The sequence below is a fragment of the Anser anser genome (genome assembly GCF_964211835.1).
Source record: "Anser anser genome assembly, chromosome: 8".
In the NCBI taxonomy this organism is placed as follows: domain Eukaryota; kingdom Metazoa; phylum Chordata; class Aves; order Anseriformes; family Anatidae; genus Anser; species Anser anser.
In genome coordinates, this window is record NC_139728.1 from 18,790,636 (window position 1) to 18,812,916 (window position 22,281).

Genomic DNA, 22,281 nt, shown 5'->3' on the forward strand with positions numbered 1-22,281 from the left:
AAGTCAGGCCAGCAGATATTAAAAGACATCCTCCAAATATACCTCTCAGAGATATTCTCAACCGGTAATATTCCCAGAGCAGTTTTAAGGCATTCCGAGTACACTTCACTTCTCTGACAGAGTGCTCACAGCATCATGTAGTTCCCAGCTCAAGGTGTGAGAGAAAGGAGCTGCTTTTAAAACTTCTTTCTCCTTTGCCAGAAACTGCACAGTATTCCCTGACTGTCTCTTATAATTTGCTCGGGGAAGTAAGGAATATAAGAGAGCTGAAATGTCCCCAGCAGCCACCCAAAGCAAAGCCTGAGTTCGGTGCCCAGCCTTTTTGTCCCTGGTGCTCTTCCAGGCAGGCCGGAGTTTTGCTGGGCATTAACCCTCACGATCTCCAGTGGGCTCAGAGGCTGAACGCAGCAAGCCGGGCCAAGGACGGAGAGCTGGAGACCCTTCTGTCCCCTTCAGCACATGGCAGTGGTTTATTGCCAGCTTCTGTGTGTTAACACTCATAAGACATACAGTTATGACATCAGGGCAAAAGCTTTATTTCAAAATAATTCCAGTTAACAACAACTTCTTTAAAATCCTGCTAACACCTAACATGGAACATTTGCAAAAAAAAATCTGCATTTCCTCTCCTTCCTTATTTCCTGAAGCAAGGTATCGTTTTCACAGGCATCCTTTTCCTGTAAAGATACTCGATCCTGATAACATAAAACCGAACTAATAGACTAGAATATACTGAATATATTGACAAGAAGGAGAAAAAAAAATGGTGAAAATGATAGGACATGCAGTAAGAGAATTTAAAAAAAAAATCATGATTTGAAGATTAAATTTTAGGGATATCTCTTCAGCCTTAACAACTTCATAATAAATTCCACTATCTACTGATCAATACAGAACATGCACTATTTCAAAGGATGCTGCCTGTTCTTGGTGAAAACAAGAAAGTTAAAATTCAGGGTTTTCTTTGGATCCCAGTCTCCCCCTTCCCTAGAGTGCCTGTCCTTTCTGCATAACTTCAGTCCTGGTTATTTCACAGCAAAGTAAATGCAGTGGGCTGATGACTGACACCTGATCCAAGACAATGGGGTAAGGACCAAGTATTTGGTAGCCTTGTGCTTTGACAAGCTTTTTCTCCTGGTGACTGTTAGCCATTGTTTGATAACTACAGACTTCCCTTCCCACAGACCTTTCTGAACTCTGCTGTCTTTGAACAACACATGAAATACGAAGGAAACTATTTACCAGCCAGTAATTACAAGCCACCCCTCATGTAAAGGTAAACGGTAATGAGGAATGTGCAAAGAATAGCTGGTACTGTCGAAAGAGCTGGGGGGGGAAGCTTGTAAAACGTAAAGCCATACAAAATGCCTTATAGACTTATCCTGCAGTAACTGTATCAATTAACCATGCTAAAAGCTCTAACTCAGATGGGCACTGCACACAGCATGTCTGCCAGTGTTTTATTATCAAGTCCATTATGATGAGTTCTTGTCCTAGACAAAAGGAGAACAGAAAAAGAATTCAGGCTGACAAATTAGACTTGAAATCAGTTTCATTTACATAACGACTGGAAGTTCATTAATAACAGAGTTTTAATTATTCATGCTCTTGTTTCACTAGATACAGCAGTTTTCCCCCTGCTGTGCTGGATGTCTGGATTAGCTAAAATGAACCATAGCAAACTGATAGACTGCCCAGATTTCTTAAGTTCTTTTCTGCTTTTAAACTAGCAAGGAGAGGACTCGGGGGTGGAGGAGTTGGAGAAGGCAGGGGGAGAAAAAGAAACCCTTTCCTTCAGCTCATGTTATAACATGCTAATGAAGGAGGAGATCTGCTTTGGGTGCAAAGTTTGATTTGATGAGAACTCAGCCTCCAAAGCCAACCCATAAGAAAAAGTTTAAGACACAGATTCCAAATTCTGTATCTATTTTCCAACTTCTATTTCCTTATTTAGATCACCTTAGATCAGTAGCATTAATGCTGGATATTTGGGCTGAGACACCCAGCATGAGCAGAGAGCCCTTCCAGTGAATAACCACATTTCAGTCATTTACAAAGGGTTGCTTGTCATCTGTGCTAAAATCATAGTGATTTCATAAATTCAGTTTTCTCCCATTTCTTCCATTGCCTTTTGCTTTGTACATGCATTCTTTGGGAATATATATATATATATATTTTAAATGATGAAATGGAAGAAAGAAGAAGGTCAGAAGCTAATATATTCTCTACAGAAAAAGTGAGATTACTGTCATCTTTGAAAAAAATAATCTAAATGCAACAATGAATGGACAGCTTTATCTTATAAGGATAAGTTTTTCCCATCACAGCATCTAACCAGTAACTCCCATTGACTTCAACATATCCTGCAGTGAAAGAATAGGACCCGTGGATTTTACATGACTATTTGCTATTCAGTGAAACTTGAGGGTCCTACTCCCCCGCTGCAGGATGCATGTAATACCCATTGAAATCAATGGGAATTACTCTTACGTCCTGCAGCACAACCAGGCCTCACAGCTACTTGCCGTGAACTATGAACATTGGCAGGTGGACAAAGTGAAGGATATATCTAAAGAATGATACTAAAAAACTAAGTTCTACTTCAAATTTCTTCCTTTTTCTCATAGCATGTAACTAATGCAGAAAAACATAGGGCTTTTCTCCTAAAACCCGAAGCATTCTGAAATCAAAACAATGAATGGAATAAAAAACATTCTGGGTAGAAATGAAAGCAAAGTAGTCATCTCTTCAGCTTTTACTTTCCAGTGTTTGCTTTTTTTTTTTTTTTCCTGGAATCAGAAGTAGCTTTTTGGATAATTTTCTCTCCATCCTTGAAAAATTAATAATATAGCTAGACAAAAAAATTGCAAAGTCGTAAGAGGACAGAAAAGCAGAGATAGACATCTGGATCATGTTTGCTCTGGCGCTTCTTTTCAGAGCCTTTTCTATTACATCGCTGCAGGGGGCAAAGAGGAGATGTTTCCCTGTGTTTATATTTGAAATCAGGTACAAGTATTCCGCTGTTTAAATTCTGTCAATATGTTGCATCTTTCTGTTTGATGATTGGTAGATGGTGCAAGTATCTGGCATATCACGTCGACATTAAATACCACTGAATGTATATACTTTTTTTATTTTTAAGTCAAAGCCAATTCTCAACAAAGAAAAAGGAAAATACAAGGCTGGAAGTCAGTAGTTTTAGACCACATTCCACCTTTACCATTGTCCCTCATTGAATAACCTATCTCAATCCTGGGCCAAAGCATAAATCCCATCAGCAATGCTGATGGCTAAGGAATAAGTTCATAATTATTCATTTGAATTGTTCTGCAGGGTTGGACAAAACTTCTGGGAGTCACTGTTCACCACTGCGAACAAGCAGTGCACAGACTGACTGCTTAGTTTTCTGGCCTTCTCTCTAGAAATAAGGCACTAGCATTTCCTCGACTGCTCGGCTTACTCCATGAATACATTCCTCAGTCAAGTAATAGTGACGAACACAATACAAAACTGAAATGAAAAGAACTGTTAGATTCCTGTTTGAGAAGATTTGGTTGATGTGGACAATTTCCTATCAGCCTGAGAGTGACAACAGCAACATAAAGGCATGCGGGCTGTATGGATGCATTAACCGTGTAATGTGTTTTCGACTGGGCTTTGTGAGAATAATGTGAGTTTCTTACAGCCAGCTCCAAATTTAGGTTGTTCATAAGAAACTAATGCTAAACTGAAAGATTTGATAGGGTCTGGTGCAAAAAGAGGTCTGCTTACCACAGAGAGTGCGTATGGACAAAGATATACCCAGAAATTTTTCTAAAAGTGACCATGATTATTCCAACCCGCTCTATGAATACATTTTATTCCTATTCCCAGTGAAGTCCCAGACGTATGATGTCTCTTACATTCCTGCGGGAGATCCCATGTTTCTAACTGTTCTTCTAATCTTTTAGGAAGCATACCAGGCAGTTCCCATTGCACAGATGGCATGCAGCGCCTGACTGAACTAGCAGACCTGGTGCTGTCTCAATGCCTTTTACTGGCAAGAAGTGATTGAGTAGCCTTGATTAATACTCTTAGTACTAGCTGGACAATCTGCCTTGCTATGTTTAATCCACAGACCATGTGGCTGTTGGGAGACACTTTTTTTTTTTTTAAAACAGCTTTTTAATAATTTACAAGGGCAGCTTTTTTGAGAAATTATCTTTCATAGTTTAAATGTGTTGCTGTCTCTGCACGTTCTTCGTCTATCACTGGATTTTCTACACAACCCATCCCTTGTATCTCAGTGTGTTTATTTCCATTTTTTTTTTCCAGTTTTAGAATATAACTCAGCAGTGCAAAATCCTGGAAAATAACTTAGTGAAAGAGTGTCACAAATGCAGTCATGAAAAAATATGGATACACATAACACCTCCTTGTCATCGACAGATCATGTTGCTGAAAGACCGTAACAAGAGACAGAAGCTTTAAACAACAAATTAGAGCAAATTAAACAGACTGAAGGATTTCCAGATTGCTGTTCTGGCCCACCTTTACAAAATCCTAAATTCACACCTAGCCAAGACCTGACTGTTGTTAAGTGTACATGCAGAGACCTTAATTTTAACATAGGAAATTAAAGATGAAAATTACCTGTCTTTGATCACTCCTTTTTGAAAAGGGTGAAACCTACGACACACACTTTTGAACTTGTCAGATAATTGTTTTATTTAAATGAAGTCAGAAACTAAATCACATTTGGCCTACTGCACAGTACGTGATGCAGTAAACCTGTATTTCCACACAGCTGGGAGAATTATGTACTCCCTCTTGTTAGGAAGATACTTGTGTAGAGGGGAAGAGAAAAAATAAAGTTGTTTTTAAAATCTAATCTTTGTTATCTCAGTTTTCCACATTTACGATCCTCACAGTCTTACCTGCTCTCACCAGGTAATTTCCAGTTATTCACTAGTTTCCCTTTAGCCTCAATAAGGAAATCTTCAAGTAAGGTTAGTGCAGAAGATTAAGACTGCATTAAGATTAAGTCTGAAATGTTCTGCTACCAATTAGCCCTCTAGTATTTCTGTAAGCCTTGAATTTTTGATGCGATCAATGACACCAAGTGGAGCCATCTTCTGTGGAGTGGTTATTAAAGATATAAAAATCAATACAAAGATGATACTTGGAAATCTATATCACAAGATAATGAATCACCATGAGAGCCAGCTAAGAAGGAATGTCAGCAAACCAAACAGAAGGTTTGTGCATAACAAATTATTTGATGCCAGTAGAGTTTAAACTAAATTTTGCATGAGACAGAAGTCTTTAGGCAACACTTACGATACATTTGCATGGCAAGGTTTTAATGAGATGAAGACACAAGACCAACCATGCACAAGGCTTTTTGTGCATTAAAGAAACAGAAGGAGTGAGAGATGATTGAGACATATGGGATTAAGACAATAATGCTACAATTTGACTTTAATGACAAAACAGAACCAAAAACTTTCTCCGTCAGTAATCCTCATTCAATTTCTTTTAAATGAAACATTATTTGCCTGCACCTTAAGTGCTGATTGTTATTGGAGTTGTGTATTGGAGCTTCACAGGATACTCCAAATTTAATTTGAACTAGGGATTGATTTAGTTGGCTTCAAAGCCAGCTTTTCCTTTCCAAAATTGAAGTAGTGCATGACTTTGCAAGTTCATTTGGGTTTACTGCTTGACACAATTGTATGAGACTTCACAGCATTTATGGTACGTTTTGCCCTGCATGATCTCTTGTTCACTCACATGTACAGACACACATGCAGACAGAACTATTAAAACAAATACTCTTGCTCCATCCACCCCCCACCTCTTTTCCCTGGGAAATACATTTCTCACTAAAAGCTACTGATTCAAAACACTCACACAGTTCAAATCCATATTGTATGAAAAACACTATCACTTTGAACTTCTAATATATCAATTAGAAGGCTCTTAGAGCATTTTACTACCATTAATTATGCTGTAAGTTTTGTGAAAGATGAGAACAGCATGTTCTCATTTTACTGCGGAGTGTAAAGAATCAAACTAACATTAATACAGGACAAGGACTTAGGCAACTGGAATTGTCTTCAGCTGCAGGACATTTGCCTGCTATTTGCTTATCTTGTCTACTTAAATTGTGAGATATTTGGGATAGAGATAGATTACAATGAATGAGTCTCAATCAGGTTCTCTCAACACTAATGGCATTCAAATGAATGATACTAACAAAAATTAGATAACAGCATCCCATAGGAAGTCTTGAAGATCCAGAACGACAACAGATCCTATAATGCATTTTAATCTGCCGTAGCTACAGAGCCAATCCTACTCTAACAATCATACAGCTTTACTCCTTCAAAAAAAAAATGTTGTAACAGTATGTGCAAACTACATATTCCTTTTTAGACTATTCCTACACAAGAGCAATTTGCTCTTATTTATCAGGATTAGGGCACCTTGAACATCATGTATTGTGATACAACAATAATAAATGCTTGTTTCCTTGTTTTTGCTAGATACACACCGCTTTCACATTCGCAGCTGGTAAGTAGCAACACTCGTAGATAATCATGCTCACAATCACAGCTTATTGTGCTTTTAACAGGACACTAAATGCAAACCCAGTATTCTTTGTTAATCAGTAATTTTCTGTTGGTTGACAGCCACTAGATATTTCTTTTTTTTTAGTGTGCATTTTCTCACTTATGCCGAACTCAGAAGACTAAACGGCAACAGTACCTCAGATCCTCAGCATCGTACACACATACCTACAAAGACTGCCTCATCTGAGGATTGACCTTTTGTCCTGTAAGCAAGATAAACACCGAAACATTACAGTAGCTCTACAGCTACCTGCTAGAGGTTGCCTGGCAAGTTTGTGAATCAACCATCTTCTAGTTGTACAGCAGAGCTACTTCAAAACTAAATAGAGAAAGAGGAGCTGTGACATACTTTGTGCAGTTTTCACTAGTCATTGCAGTTTTGACTTGTTTCCCTCCCTCTTTGCATCTTGAGTCTTTGAAGGCAAATGAACCATTCGGTGTCATAAAACAAGGAGAACTAGAACAGCCTTCAGTAAAAACAAAAACTAACGGAAAAAGCAGATCTTTTGCAGGCAACATTTCACGTGGCTCAAAATGTCTTTGCCGCAGTTTAAATTCTGCAGCCTTGCGATTGTTCTGACATCTCTTTATTGTTCCTTTTAAGTGCAAATGCCTAGGTAGCATCACTATAAATGAAACAGTAGTGTTCACAGATTGCATTCAACGGCTGTTAGAGCTTTCTCTCCTTCATCTGCACAATTTGCATCTATTATAGGCTCAGGAATATAGTTTTGCTGCTTTTCGGTGGCCTCAGAAGGGCAGAAGATCCCCCCGCCTCCAAAGAACTGCAGTGAGGTTGATCTTTAAAGCCCTTCCCAGAGGCAGACACGCTATGCTGCTTACTCAAGGATGGAAGGAGGGGAAGAGGCTGGTACCATGAACCCTTTGAAGGATACCACTATGATGTGCAACGCAAGTTCTCTGAGCGATCCCATCCTGCGTTAACCACCACAAACTTTAGGGAGTTTAATTTGAATTGCTAGTGAAGATGCAAGGCCCTAGTCTGAGACTGCAGCACAAGCACTCCTGCCCTCCTAAGCGTGGCTCAGAGGGGTTCTGCACAGTGATTTGTGCAATGCTCTGCCTCGGGGGTGCAAGAAAGAGGTGGGAGAATACATTCCTTACCTGTGAAATTCACATTATTTCTTTTACAGCACCTCAGGGAGAAAGAGCACGTTGAGAACAGACTGTATCATCTTGCTTAATTCCCTATTATCAGTTATGCACTGAGAATACTTTAGCAAGGGGTTCCATCAAAAAATTTAACCACTGCAGCCTGGGCTAAACCCCTGGCTGGTAGCAGGGAAGTGTATTCGCACAGAACAGGATAACATGAAGGTGGTGCCCTGTGTTTGCTCTCTGATTGCTCAAGCTGAGAGGAGACAACTGCTCTTAATAAATCAAATGTAGGAAGTGCAGAAGAAGCCCATGACTTTTTTTTTTTTTTCCTGAGAAAATATTCAATATTATACAGTGGCTTGACTGCTCTCCTTGGACAGAAGAAAAAAGTTTAGTAGATGAGATGCGGAACCTTTGTCTCTTTTGTGGAAATGTTTGCAACAATTAACAGGTATAGTCCAGAATGGCACATTCCAAGAGATAAAATATTAAGACTTATGATATTTATGTTTACTCCTTAGAGTAGACCTGAGTTAGGAAGGGAGATCTTTAGGTATGGTAACAATTCTATACAAACTAGAGGTGACTGCATATCAAATGTGTTTTTATTATGTTGTGCAATTATCTCCACACAAGACAAACATTTCAATACAGAATCAGGCTACAGCATCTGATGCCATTGCTGCTCATGTGGTACACAGAACCACTGTCCTTTCCCTCAAGTGACTACACTATTACAATACTCATGTTAAGGTGAAAGCAAGAAGACCACTACTACATCATTATTCTTTGTTGTGTCCCTCAGAAACCAGAAGATGAGCCAAAATCAGGAGAAGAGAATTCATTGTACTCGGCCACCCTGCTGATCAACTAAAACAGTAAGTTATCATATGCTTTATCTCAGTGACAATGCAATGGGATTATATTGTATTATCTTGTTTTACCAGCACAACATAATTGTATACAGCCTCTCCATGGAGCGTGCAAAGTACTGAGTCTGGGAATTTGTTTAAAAAAATCTACTGTTTGGAAGGACTTTTTCTTCTACTCCGATCAATATAATGAAATCTGAAGAATCACTGAGACACAACATATTTCATATTCTCATTCTTTTTCTAAATAGAGAACATAGTTCACTTACAGAAGTGAACTATTACAAACGCAGTTGGAGCCCACATTATCTGCCCTGTGGATATCAGTCATCTGCTTAAAATCTTTGTCATAATTCTTCCTATTAAAAGAATTAGGTAGAATCTCTGCAATGACCATAAGAATTTATAAACCAGTTCTCCATTTGTGCACCTAGCTCATGCAATACAAAGTAAATCTCTCCTTAAACACATAACAGACACATCTTCCTGAAGACAGATAATTGTTTCAAACAATGTTTTGTTCCAGAGTTAAAAAAAAAAAAAAAAAAGGAAAAAAGAAAAAGATGAGTGTTCATCACATAACCTACAACAAAACCTTGGAAAGGACTAACCTCAGTGATTATTCACTTTTCTACTTTAAATTGACACTTATCTCTTTCATAGAGAGTGTCTTATATAGCTTGCAGCATGACTTCAAATAGTCCCACTAGAGGTATGCCATCAAATATGTTGCTATTATTCTCCTAAAAATTTGTACCAGAGACACAGAAGTACAAATCACGATGCCTCAACATCCTAAGCAGTGGCTATGCAGAATACCAAATTTCAACCTTGAAAATTTCACAAATTATTTTTCAGCTATTACATTTACATACTTAGCACAAACTTAATATATATGTCCTTTGAATCTCCAAATAAACTTAAATATGTTTTCTTCTGTTAACATAGGAGAACCCCAAAATCTGTAAGAAGAAATTACAGCGTGATGTCATTAACGTGCAAAGGAAAGTGAGTACTACTGTAGCTTACACAAAGGTACTAAACTTCTTCAGGAAGTCTGCAAGGTCTACATTTACAGCTAAACTCACTCACTGCCCAGTTGTCCCTGGCTCAATGACTCAGAGATTGCTCATCATCACTAGAAAAGAGGAGTTGGGAACAGACATCATGGAATGCATAAAATGAGCACAATATACATTTACGCATATGGATGAATTTCACATTTGCATTCCTCTGCATTTCCCACTAAATTGGTATTTGAAACAAGATAATTAAATTAGACCACTGGTAGAAATCCAGGAGAGATTATTTCAATCAGACTGAAAAATCCCAATAGTTGCATTGATATTCGGTTGTGCCCATCCAACCAGAGAGGCGAATACAGAATAAACAGATGCAAGCGGGAAGATAACCACTTGGCAAAACCTGGACGCAACAGCACAGTAGCCAGCTAAGTACAATCATCCAAGTAGCATGAGAAACACAGAAAATTGTTCATTAGGAACCCCTGCAAGGCTTTTCAGCCTCACATGGCACTCTTTTCAGCCCCTTGACACCAAACACCAAATGCTACCGGCCTCTCTCTCAAACACAGCATATTTTTTCAATTGCTACCCTTGCTGCACAAGCAGCACCAGGAGTCACCCCCTCACTTGCCTCATGCTTTCCACCACCTGGTGCTGGCAAAGATCCCTTTGGCTGGCAAGGCAATGGGACTTTATTTTTCCTTGTGACTCTTCTGTAAAGGGCACAATGTGGGTCCTTGTCTCCATACATATAATTAAGTGCTTAAGTGGCAGCCTGTCATGCTGGAATGCTGGGATCTCAGCCTGGGTACTGAGCTAGCTTACAGGCTCAGAGGGTTGACAGGAGGCATTGCATTGAACACCAGTGGTGAAAATTGCCAGAAACAGAGGAAATTCAAGTTGATCTAGTGGATAAATACACATATGAAATTTAAAGGTGCCTACTTTCATCCCAACTTGATTGGAAATGCTTTAGGGAAAGGACAAAGGAAAAACTGACAAGAAGTCAAAATTGATTCTCCCACAGTAGGACCTCCAGTCCCTTATGAGTCTCTTACCCAGACTTAGGTCTCCTTGTTCCTAGCTTCAAATGAGTTACATCCCTGGAGTGCTGTCACCTGCAGGAAGGACAAAACCAAAACCAAGTGAGTGCAAAGTATTAGTAGATTCAAAATACAAGCATTACGGGCATTAAAAAACAAACAACAACAACAACAAACCCACAAAACACAAAACATAATAAATTCAATCACATTGTTGTCCAGAAATCAATCAGCTTCATTTGGCAAAAGGAAGGATGTGGGGGACTTTTCTTCCTTGGTTAGCAAAGTGAATCCAGGAGATATGTTTGGTATCTGAGAGCAGGTGAAGAACTGCCAAATCCCATGTAGCAGTGGAAGGGGTTTATAAAAAAAGAAAAAAAAGAAAAAAAAGAAAACAAAAAAAACCAACAATCAATTCTTAATCCTAAGCAATTAGTTATTTGAAGAAAGCATTGTTGCCACCTGCCTGTATTGATCATGAAAATTAAGGTCATTCAGTGGAAGGCTGCCACCATCACCATTAAAACTGAATTTCTTTCTCATCTGGAAAGAAAGTAGTTGCCTTAGGAGACTGAAGAAAGACAGGTCTGAATTCTTGCCCTATAATCTATTCTTCCCCAAGGATAGATTCAGTGAGAAAGGCAGAGGGTTTATTTTGATTTGCACACCACTGTTCCTTTCATGCTTTATTTCTTGAAGTGGCATGTGCTCCTTTAAAAGGAGCAGGCTCTCAGCTTCTCAGTGGGACCCTATTGTTTTATATCTGTGGTTGAAATAAACCTCCTGAAATATATTTCAGTTTCTCTTAAATTTCAAAGTAGTGGCCAACAGTCAGCTGCGTATGGGTTCAAAGTGATCGTAGGCAGTGCAGATTTAAGTCTCTCATCAGTTGCTGTGAAACAAAACACAATGAAACCTCTCTCATCATCATCATCTGTGAAATTCTGGTCAAGCTTTACTTTCAGTTATCCTCATTCAAATCTGGAGATGTTTTCTCAAAATCAATACAGAGAGCATTAGATTATCTGCTAATGCAGGTAAGCAAATTTTCCCTGGAGTTATTGAAGTTCTTTCAGGATTTGGCTTTGGGGCTAGACCTGTTGTTCCACAGGCTTAACTGACAGCACAGTATCCCAATCCCCACACAACCATTATATCCACCTCTCTCTCTCCCACTTTCTCTTCTACTCATGCTTGGTATTTGATAACAGCCCCAGACTTACTCTTTGCCAAATGAAGCAGACAAGTGTTTCATTACTCATTTTTATTATTTGAAAATGTGTTTATCTTATCTGTGGTTCTGTCTTAAATAATAATAACAATTAATAAATAATAAGGTGCTTTGCATGTGTCTGGGAGCCAAGAAATTCTTTCCATTCTTTCCTCCATTTCTGATCTGATCAAAAACATGTTATTAGAAGAAATTATTAAGATAAGGACATGGGGAGGGGAGCACAAAAGTGTAGTTATTAATAACTGGGTACTCAACGAATTCTCCAGCCTAAACTGGCTACAAGAATTTGACGTTAAAACAAGAGAGATGATATTTAATATTATCAAAGGAGAGAAAAAGAGAATAACAGCTTTGCAGCAAAAAACAAACACAAAAATAAAACTTTATTTTGGAATTGATATCCAGAGTAATAAATCAGAAACTAATTCGAGCTTACAGCTAAGACACAGGAGCTGTTTTTGTATCAGTTTTGATCACTGTGTGGTCTGAAGTAAGAAACTTCTTTAATATGTGTATCTAATGGATAAAACTGAGCTATTCATACTGTCTTCTTTATAAGTTTTGACAGCCCTGATGCTAAGTATTATTACTGCATGCCTGTGTCTGGGACATGTTTTTTGAAAGCAAAAGTTGCTAGTTTCAAGCAAAGAAGTGGCATATGTTCAGTTTAAAATTCAAATGTATTTATAACTGAACACTAATGGCAATATCATTTATTAACTTAACCATTCTGCATTAGGCCCTACAACGCAATTCATTTTCTAATACATTTATTGGTATCAAACAGAGAAGGATGAGTTAAGATGTAGCTGAGATTCATCTGGAGTTGCAGTGTATCATAAGGTGGTGAATGCTGCCCTCTGGCTCAGGTTGGCAATGGTCACTTGTTTAGAAATGGTCTTTTTTCAAAGTGCAGGGGAAGACAAGAAAAGTTGGGGTTCAACAGCTTTCTTTAACACTCTGCTCGGTAACAGTTAATTAAATTCCATGTGCTTAAAACAATATTGTATTAGAAAGCAACTTCCTCAAGGATTCAAGGTTGCAGCTATTTTAAAATTATGTTTTTCAAGTATCTACAACACAGAACAAGAGCTATTTTCTTTTATGTGTCTTTATCTTGAACAGGCTGTATAAAAGAGTCATGTCAGCATTAAACTTAAAGGCCTGTAGAGGACAGTTTCTTTTTCATGGATTTTTTTTCTTTAATGATTCAAGAAAACATAACTTATTTTAGCATGTGATTTTACAGTTTTAGGCAAGATTTAATAACAAAGGAAAGGCACAGTAATTTTATCCATTCATACAGTACAGGATAATTTAGTCCATTTTCCCTGAAAGATAGCATGATTGTGATGTATGTACCCACAGTTTAAATATAACACCTTTACGATTTGCTAAAGATTATGCTTACATCATTCTGCTGTAGAAACACCGTGGACCCTTTAAAAATCTATGAACAGGTATTTAAGAGATGGAACAAAATGATTTCTTGTTCTCTTTCTTCTAGAAACCGGGGACCATTATTTCCCCTTAAAAGCTGCACCCTATCCCATACTGCCTGCACCCATTGCATTGGTTGGAAATGACATGAGATCTCCCTAACTTTGAAAAACTATGAAATTGAATGACCACTTCTAATACAGAAAGTAAATGTTAGGCATTGCTCCATTGCTATCCTCCCCATTGCAGGTCGGCCCCATAAGAATCCCATAGCCTACTTGCCTTGCTGATGGCTTGCCTTACATGTTGATTCCCAGTAAAGAACTTGGTGTCCTTTTGACTGCAAGACTTGTCCCACCTCCTCCCATCTAAAATTACAAATTTCTGGGGAAGGTGTGGGGTGGAGGAAGTACACAATAGATGAGATGGTTACAGGCCACACGTTCAATGCAGATATACAAGTTGGTTATTTCCAACCCTTCCCCCCCCCTTCAGTCTTTTATAACTTCACCTTATATTTAAACCAATACGGTACAACCATTCTAATACAATAGCATTTCGTACCAATCTTGCACTCATGTAAATTACTATGTAGGGTTTAGGATAATAGGGAATCGAGCCCCATGACTAAGTCCTAAACCTCATCTTTTTGGAATAGAAGTTGTAAGAAATACTGGGTGCCTGTTTCTCAAGATGATAAAATGCAGCGTTCTGAACACATTGCAGTATTTCTCCAGGGAATATTTCATTTTGGGTAGGAGAGCAGTAGTCTTTTTTCCATGGCTGAAGAGAAAATTTCATTTGTCTTAAGGGAGAAAGTTCAGAGCAGCTTTGAGTAAAACCATCTCATAATCAAATTGCAAAGAGAAATTGATAGGGCTTTTTGTTCACTGGTCATACACACTGACATAATAATTAAAAAACAAACACACTTGGTATGTTAAAAGAAAAAGGAGACCCAAAGGAAGGGTTCAAAGCAATGATTTTTTGGAAGCTATGAATGTATGAATGCAATACTTGGATTCAAAAGACCCAGTGGAATCAGGTAAGGAGAGCAAAACACCCTGAGAAAGCTCATAATGTGCTCTCAGCTTCACTTAAGAGTGAAATTTACACTCCCAGAATGAGGCCTAAGAATTCTTTCCAGTAAAAATCAAGGCAACTTATAAATCTTCTAGCTTAAATTTTTCTTTCCGATAAAGGCAAACGTTTCACACTTACTCCATGTCACTTTAAATAAGGGGATATGAAGAAGCTTTTAGCATGCAAGATACCTTCTTTCCCTACTTTTTTCCCAACAGAGGATATATGGAATCAAGAGAAACTCACTGCAAGCGAATCCATGAGTCTTCCAGCAACAGAAGCAGCTATTTGGGATGATTAGTTTCCATGTCTTTAGCAACTAACATGGCTTCTGAGAAGGAAAGCACTGATTTTGAGAAGCCATGTAATTAGAACTGATGGGAAGACAGAAAAAATCCTATTTGCAGCAATGCTGTAATTTTAAAACTTCTTGTCCTGCTTTGAGCTCATAAAAAGCCTTTCAAAGTATTTGAAAAACAGAATAGTGTGAAAGTAGCTGTACTCAATATAGCCTATTGGATATGTTTTATTCTGACCAGAGTTTTCATGCTGTCTGGCAGAATTTAAAACTAAACCTAGTCCAGTAAAGTCCCTATACTGGGTTAGAAGTGTGTGGGGTGTGATGAGACTGCATGTTTTGGCCCACTCTGCATGTGACATGGGAGCCCCCAGATCAAGTTTTTCCTCAGTGATGAAGACAAAACTCAACTGGGTTGTGTTGACATGGTGGGACCACTGGGATTTTTGAGGTGCTGCTACCTTGGAAAGGTCAGTGTGTGCGCATGGCATGACTGTGCCAGAGTGCTTAACGGCATCCTAGGGAAATACAAGGAGACTGTACACAGAGAGGTGTCTCCCCTATCTTCATTTTAGGGATAGCAGATCTTTCTCAACCCCCTTAAAGCATACAGTATTTTCCTCCACTTCTCTCCCTTCCATAAACATTTTCCTCCTGAAAAGCACAGACCTCCTCTCCTCCCCACCTTCTTGTTTCTCCTCTTCAACAGCATCGATTCACTTATAGGAAGAAAGACATCAAGGGGAAAAAGGGGAGAGAGAAAGGCTAGGGACTTGGACAGGCAGCTTAGGACAACACGAAGTCAATAGAGTGAAAGGTTCAAATCCCAGTCTGGAGCCAAATGGTGAAAGTGCTGCTGGGCCTATTGTCCTTACATCTGAAGTCAGCTCTACACAATTTTCTTTGGGGATGATACAGACAAAATTCAATCTTTGGGGAACATTCACTTTTGTTTAAAGATATCCCTGTACTTCCTCCCTTATGGGCAGAGTTGTTAAGCATTGCAATGGAAGAGAAAGAAGATACAGAAGGCCTTCTGCAAAGTATATATTTTTCACCCTATTTCTAGTCCTAGTATTTCCCTGGACTTCTTCCTTTGTGGAGGTCATAGCTGAGAGGTGGAAGCAATGGGATTATTATATTGATATACCAATTTCCAGAAGCAGCCATATAAAGACAGTGAAGGAAATCTTTTTGCATCTTCTCCGCCTTTACACTCCAGATTCTCTGATCTCCTAAGTCCACCTAATGCAATTTATAAACAGTATATTGTTAGCAAATCCTTACTTATAGTAGATTTACTTTCTAAAGACAAAGAAATAACTAACTCTCAAGGAAGAGTGATGAAAAGTGCTGCTGTCATGAAGATTTGGTACCCATTCGCACTTCATATTACATATTTTTACCATCAACTTGACAATTTCACAGCCACGAATGCATAAAATTCACATAGCTGTAATTTTCCAAAGGAACAGAGTGGCAAAGACCTTATCTTCTTCCAACCAATTAACCAGAAAAAACATTCCAATATATTTTTCTATTTACTTGAATAATAAGTTACAGTATACAGTCTAAACCTCTAGCATCCCTGATGAAAGTTGGAAGACTTATCCCAGTTGAAATAGAAGGTACAAAGTGAAAAAGATACGACAACTAAAAAAGCCCTCTTGATTCTTGATGATTTTAGAAACCGCAGTTATCTCTCAGTCACCTGTGAATCTTTTCATGAAGGCACTAGCAGTTCCTTTTGCTCTATGACTATACCTACAGGACTTAGTTTCTTGTGGTTGCCTGTTCTGCTCTGATGTAGATTAAATGTGATCAGTTGTAAGCTATCCAGCAAGCGTAAGATATTTTACTGAGAGAATGCAGAACTTCAAACGTTTTTCAGTAAGGATTCTCGTGAGCTCTATATTTGAAATTGTTTCAACCCAACTTTAATAATTAACTATTCTAATGTTTGTTCTGTAACCTAATTTTTCTGAGCAATTTGAAGTTCGAACGTATTTCCAAAATAAAGAAATCGAAACAGTAAACTAGCCTATAAAAATAAAGAATACTGTCTCTACTGAACATCAGTAAAAGGTTCAATTACTATGAACTTTTATATGCAAGTCTGCTTCCAAACTCATGAAATCCCAAAACCTGAGCTCTGAAACAGTGGATTATCTTGAATGTAATATGAACTTCATCTGTCAGAGAGATATGTCACACATTTTATAGCTAAAGACAAAGCTTTAATTTTCAAACCAATGAGAAGAGAAGACACATGATGAATTACTCATTACAGTGTCAAGGGAAACTGAAGTCATTTGCTTAGACTTTCAACAGTGGTAGGAAGACGTTGAAAGTGCTGGAAGTTGGAAGTTAATGATAGATATTACAGTCTTTTTAGGAGTTTTTATTTTTAAAACACGTATACCCAGAGTAAAAGGGTTCAAGGGTATACTTTGAAATGGGAGTAACAGGTGAGTAGATGACATTTACACCATCTAAATTAGAAGATATTAAAATGAGTTTATCTGAAGTGAAGAAAAAATAAGCTAATCATGTAAATCTGAAGTTATTTATGCATAATGCCTGGGCAAAAGATTGTGGCAAAAGCCTGCGAACAAAGCCTTAACAACTGGGCTTGAAAGAAAACACCAAGGTCTGCAGGACAAAGAGGAAAAAAATGGAGAGACATTCCCCTGTTTGCTGTGACATTGTATCAGCCCAGGAACACTTCGCTGAAAAACAAGAACAAGTTCCTTTCAACAAGATGCTAAAGGTTGACTGACAGCTAACTGAGCTGAGAGAGAATAAAAAATAAAGAGGGGAATCACAGTAAGTATAATAACATACATTAAGTATAGTTTTCACACTCAATATCCATTATAACCATTCTCTTTGGATCAGCATCTAATTAATACTTCAAGATGAGGTCCTGTATGCTGGTTATATTTTTCATATCATTTTCATTTGAATTCTTCTTAATGTTTTCTTTGCCTGGGTTCTCTGCTTTAATCCAAATTTACTTTGCTTTTATATAATGTCCCTGGCATAATTTGAGACTTTCAGAGCACAGAGTCACACCCACTGATGCACGGCAAACGTGGAAAACTGCTAAAAGGACAGTGGCTCCTTTCTGAGAGAAAGGGGGGATTAGGCTAATTTTATGTCTAATTATCCTGCTAAGATCATATAGTATCTGAACCTGACATAAGGTAAACAGGGATGGGACTTTTGTTGTCAGCCAGCAGTTACACTGAATTAGGTATGATGTGAAACTGCACCATGAGAAGTGAAAAGTCACTTCCGGGCATCATAGAGAGCAATGAAATGCCCTCCCAGCTTAAGAGAGAGGAATGAGGCTACAGGCCTGTCAGAAAAAAAAGAATTTAAAGTGAGGTTGTGTCTGAGGGGAGGGCAAATTCAGTCAGTGTAGACGCAGAGTTTGATCCACAGCTCTCTGAAGTCAAATGTTTTAGTTTACGTCAATGGCCTTTGATTAGGCCCAGAGAGAGCTGTAAGATCCAAGGGCTGCCAGGCTTGGTTACAGTCATCAATACTATAAATCCCTGAGAGAGTTTCCTTACTAAACTCTAGGCCTTTTTGCTGCAGGACGCTAACTAAGGGCATGATCCTGAGCAAACTTAGTCCCATTGGCTCCAAAGGCCGTAAATTTTTTCGGCCATCTTAGAGCGCGCACACAGATTCCCCTGGTTTGCTGTAGCTGCTTATTGCAAGCACTAAAGCAGGCAAGAGAGTAAAGGAGTTACTGACAAGACGAACTATTCCCATAGCCAGAAAAGGGGCTTTCTCTGGGAGCAGGGTGGGTTTGGAAGGCCCCAACCTGCTGGAGGCTGGGCCTGGGTGCTAACCCAGAGGCTCAGCTAGCTGTAGCCAGGGGCCTTGACCTGGAGTGCTGACTGGAGCCTAAGGCCTCTCCAGGGAAAGCCATCAGGTAGTCAGAAAGGTCATTTTGCACCAACAAGACCAGCAAATGGCCCATTAACTTCATGGCCTAAAATGGTTTGTTTCATTTTTGTAGCATCTTGTGAAAAACCATTTGCTTTTTTTAGTTACTAAGCCTTTCTGAATGGGGACATTCTCAGATAGAAACATTTCCCTATAAAACAGATGCTATAACTCTCCCTGCTGTAAGGTCTGATCATTATGCTGTGTTATCTGTAGATTAACCTGGAAGCTCCCCCTCAAAGCCCAACTGATTTTTTTTTTTTAAAGTAAATTTCAGAAAGAATATTTGCAGGATGAACATAAAATAAATCAACACTACCAGAAAACCAGCAACTTGATTGTTTTTCTCTGCTTCTGCAAAAAAAAAAAAAACAAAAAAAAACAAAACAAAGCTCAATTGTCCTCTCAGGACTCCTTGGAAGTCTTAACAAAAGTCTCTAAAAAGAAACTAAATGAAAGACCAGGGAGTTAGCAGCAGGGCAGATCTATCATAGAAAATCAGACAAAACACTTTTGCCTTCTGACCGTATCTGGGCTTAATTCTGATCTCTTTACTCACACTGAGTAATAATTCACACTGTAACTAGCCCCATTGGAATAGCTAAAATCACTTGGAGTAAGCCATGAGCCTGTTTGACAAATATTGGTCTGATACACTGAGGCTAAAAATTGTAAGAACCAATTCAGATATTTTTGTAATTATATGCATTCAGAAAAAAAAAGGTTCTGTTCTTTGGTGTTGAGGCAGTTTGTTGGCTTCTAAGCAAAGACAGGAAGTTTGTGATTTTTTGTTGTTTGTTTTCCATCTTAATATAGAATTCAGCTAGAAAATGAATGTTTTGCCTACCCTAGAAAATGCAGTGAATATATAAAGATATATGAAATACTGGCACCTTTTTGACAGAGATATTAAAACAGTAAAACCTGAGGCCAAGTCTACAGTACAAACTTCTGTCTCAAAAGTACATTAGTCAGCAATGTAATAGGACACGATCTCAGCCATTAACCCAGGCTGAGTACCTTATTCAGCCTACCCAGTGATTAGCCTGACGCAGTCTTCATTTACTGTGTCTTCATGTTGCATCATCCACCCCTATGTATGTGACAGTAATACTTAAAATGGAGACTTATTGTGTTGCTGCAGAAGTGTATGCTATAGATTTTATATATATATGTATACACACATTGTATGCTGATCTTTCTAGGTGTTTCTCAGTGAGTTGTAGGAGAGTTTATCCATCTTTTTTTATCCATCACATGAAAGGGAGACACTGGAAAGTATCAAAAGACTATCAACAATCAAGTATGATTTCCTGTATTTCAGTCTAGCAAGGCTGGACACCAGCACAAGTAGAAGCACTCCAAGAGCTAATCAGTATCCTCAGGAAGGCTGTTCTGCTCTTGCTTAAAATATCAAATTCCAGCAAGCGGGTTCAGGGCAGACAGATGAAGCCTGAGGAAGTCCCCACGGTACCAGCAGCGAAGCTATTCCATGAATGGCATTGCACAACCGCCCCCCACAGCCCTGCCAAACTCCTCCTCTGGCAGGAAGCCTGGCAACAAGGCACTCAACCAGTTAAACAAAAACTACAAGCTTTGCACCAGGTAAGCGATTTGCCAACAACCAGTAGCCCGGAGGCTGGATACTGTTACCTAGTTATTAATGAATGCTGCTGATTAACCTTTTGAAAGTACTTTGTCCACCACACCTACTGGTGGGAACCTGCATCGGTAATGCTCAAGGGGAGGTTGCTGACATAGGAGTGACATTAGGGGTGAATAGGAATCCCAAGAAGCAACAATGACTTTAAGAGTTGGATATGAATAGGGGTATTTCTTCCAGTTAACTTTGGGAAGGGGTGGAGGATCAGGGAGGATAAGCTCCCTCAAGTACATAGTTTTAAAAAGGTAGAGGTTGCAGTGAAGTTTGTGCTCCATCTCTGACTGATGTGCTTCATTGAAAATAAATTTTATTCAGAAGGCTTCCTGTTATGTCTCTATGGTAAATTTAGCAGGGTCAGTGTCCCTCCACCCTACCACCCTGTATGCTCATCCATGTTTGAAGCCCCAGACTTAAAGTAATGCACAGCTGAAACCTAGACCACCATCTTGAGCACTCAAAAATGGTGTACCAGGCTCCTAGGAATAATGAGACTGTACTTTAAAAGTCCAACAACAACAACAAAAGCTTTTGTAATTTTTTTCTTTCTTTCTTGGTCATATGACTGAAGAATTTTTGAGCTATCTTTTCCTTAGAAAATATCAAATAGGCAAGAAGTCAAGAACTCAGTGAAATGGTCATGAAATAACATGAATCCAGTAGCAAGAACATCAACAAAATATCAAATGCTCAAATACTACAGTTTGCACTAAGATACCGAGAGTTGATGACTACAGCAAAAGTGCAGGGGTATAAGCAAATATGAAGCAATTTCCTGAACTTAATCATGGATAGAAGCTAATCATGGATAGAAGCTATTGAGAAGAAAATCTGAAAAAGAGGAGAGTACAGAAAGGACAAAGATGGCAGAGAAAAATTACAGAAAAAGCATATTATCAAGAAAAGTCAAAATTCAATAAAAATAACTGTCTCTATTACCAAATCAAAAAAACTATTTATGCATACCTTTACTGAAGGAACTGCAAAATATTAAGTTGTTCTGCTTTCTCAATTTAAGAAAAATGTTACTTTTAAAGCTAAAAGCAAAGTAAAAAAAAATCTTGCCTAAATCCTCTTTTAGCTTGAGATTTCACACAACAGTTGAGCCAGTTTGACAGCTTGCCACTGCTGATTGGGGAAGCTGCCTCACTCCCCTGCCTTGTTCCCAGCCATGTGGTCTTACGTCTCCTCTTGTGCTGAAACTGGCACTTGTCTGACACCCCAGTGAAAATATTCCACTCTGAACTACAGGTTCATTTGTTCTTTAAAACAAACAAACCCTCCCCCCCCCCCCCCCCCCCCCAAACAGTGAGGACAAATGGGTGAGACTCCTTTACAGTCCCATGAAATATCACCCTTAAAATCTCTCTGGAACTGCAGGAAAGACAGATATTAGTGTTTTGTGCCTGTTCTGCTCACTCTCCTATTGTCCATTTATTTTTTATTAAATGCACACATTAAATACAATGCCATTCTCCTCAAACTGATAAGAGTGATGCAAAGGTAGGTTATAGCCCTGTATGCAAACTGCTAACAGGCAGAACGCGAGAACTAATGCTGCGTCTTCCTCTGACTTCCACACCATGGATTGACACTGCACTGAGCACAGATCAAGGTTGGCTATCATGCATCATCTGGACTGAAGACCAGGAACAGAAAAATTACAAGCAATTCGCCATTTTCTGTCCTAATTTACACTCCTGCAAGCTGGTTGACATTTACTGCTTCATCAGCTTCTCACAGTAGCATTTGGGTTGCTGTATACAGATCAATTAGGCTTTCCCTGTTTTCATAACATTACTATCATTATTTAAATAAAGGATTTGTTTTTGTTCCGTTTCTGGGAGGGGCAGATTTCTTTTTGAATGTTCTTTTAATGGGGTGGAAAAATCTGTGCTTGTGCACAGACCACAAAAGGATGCTTGTTACTTTG

The 22,281-nt window shown here is 38.7% G+C and overlaps 1 protein-coding gene across 2 annotated transcripts in view; it reads right to left on the reverse strand.

Annotated features, from left to right (window-relative positions):
* Positions 1-22,281, reverse strand: part of ADGRL2 (adhesion G protein-coupled receptor L2) — a 388,201-nt gene that overhangs the window by 303,689 nt on the left and 62,231 nt on the right. For both annotated transcript variants that reach the window (XM_083846278.1, XM_083846287.1), the window contains exon 2: positions 10,689-10,748. The gene's annotated coding sequence lies outside the window, so the exon portion shown is untranslated. The remainder of the gene's footprint in view (positions 1-10,688; positions 10,749-22,281) is intronic.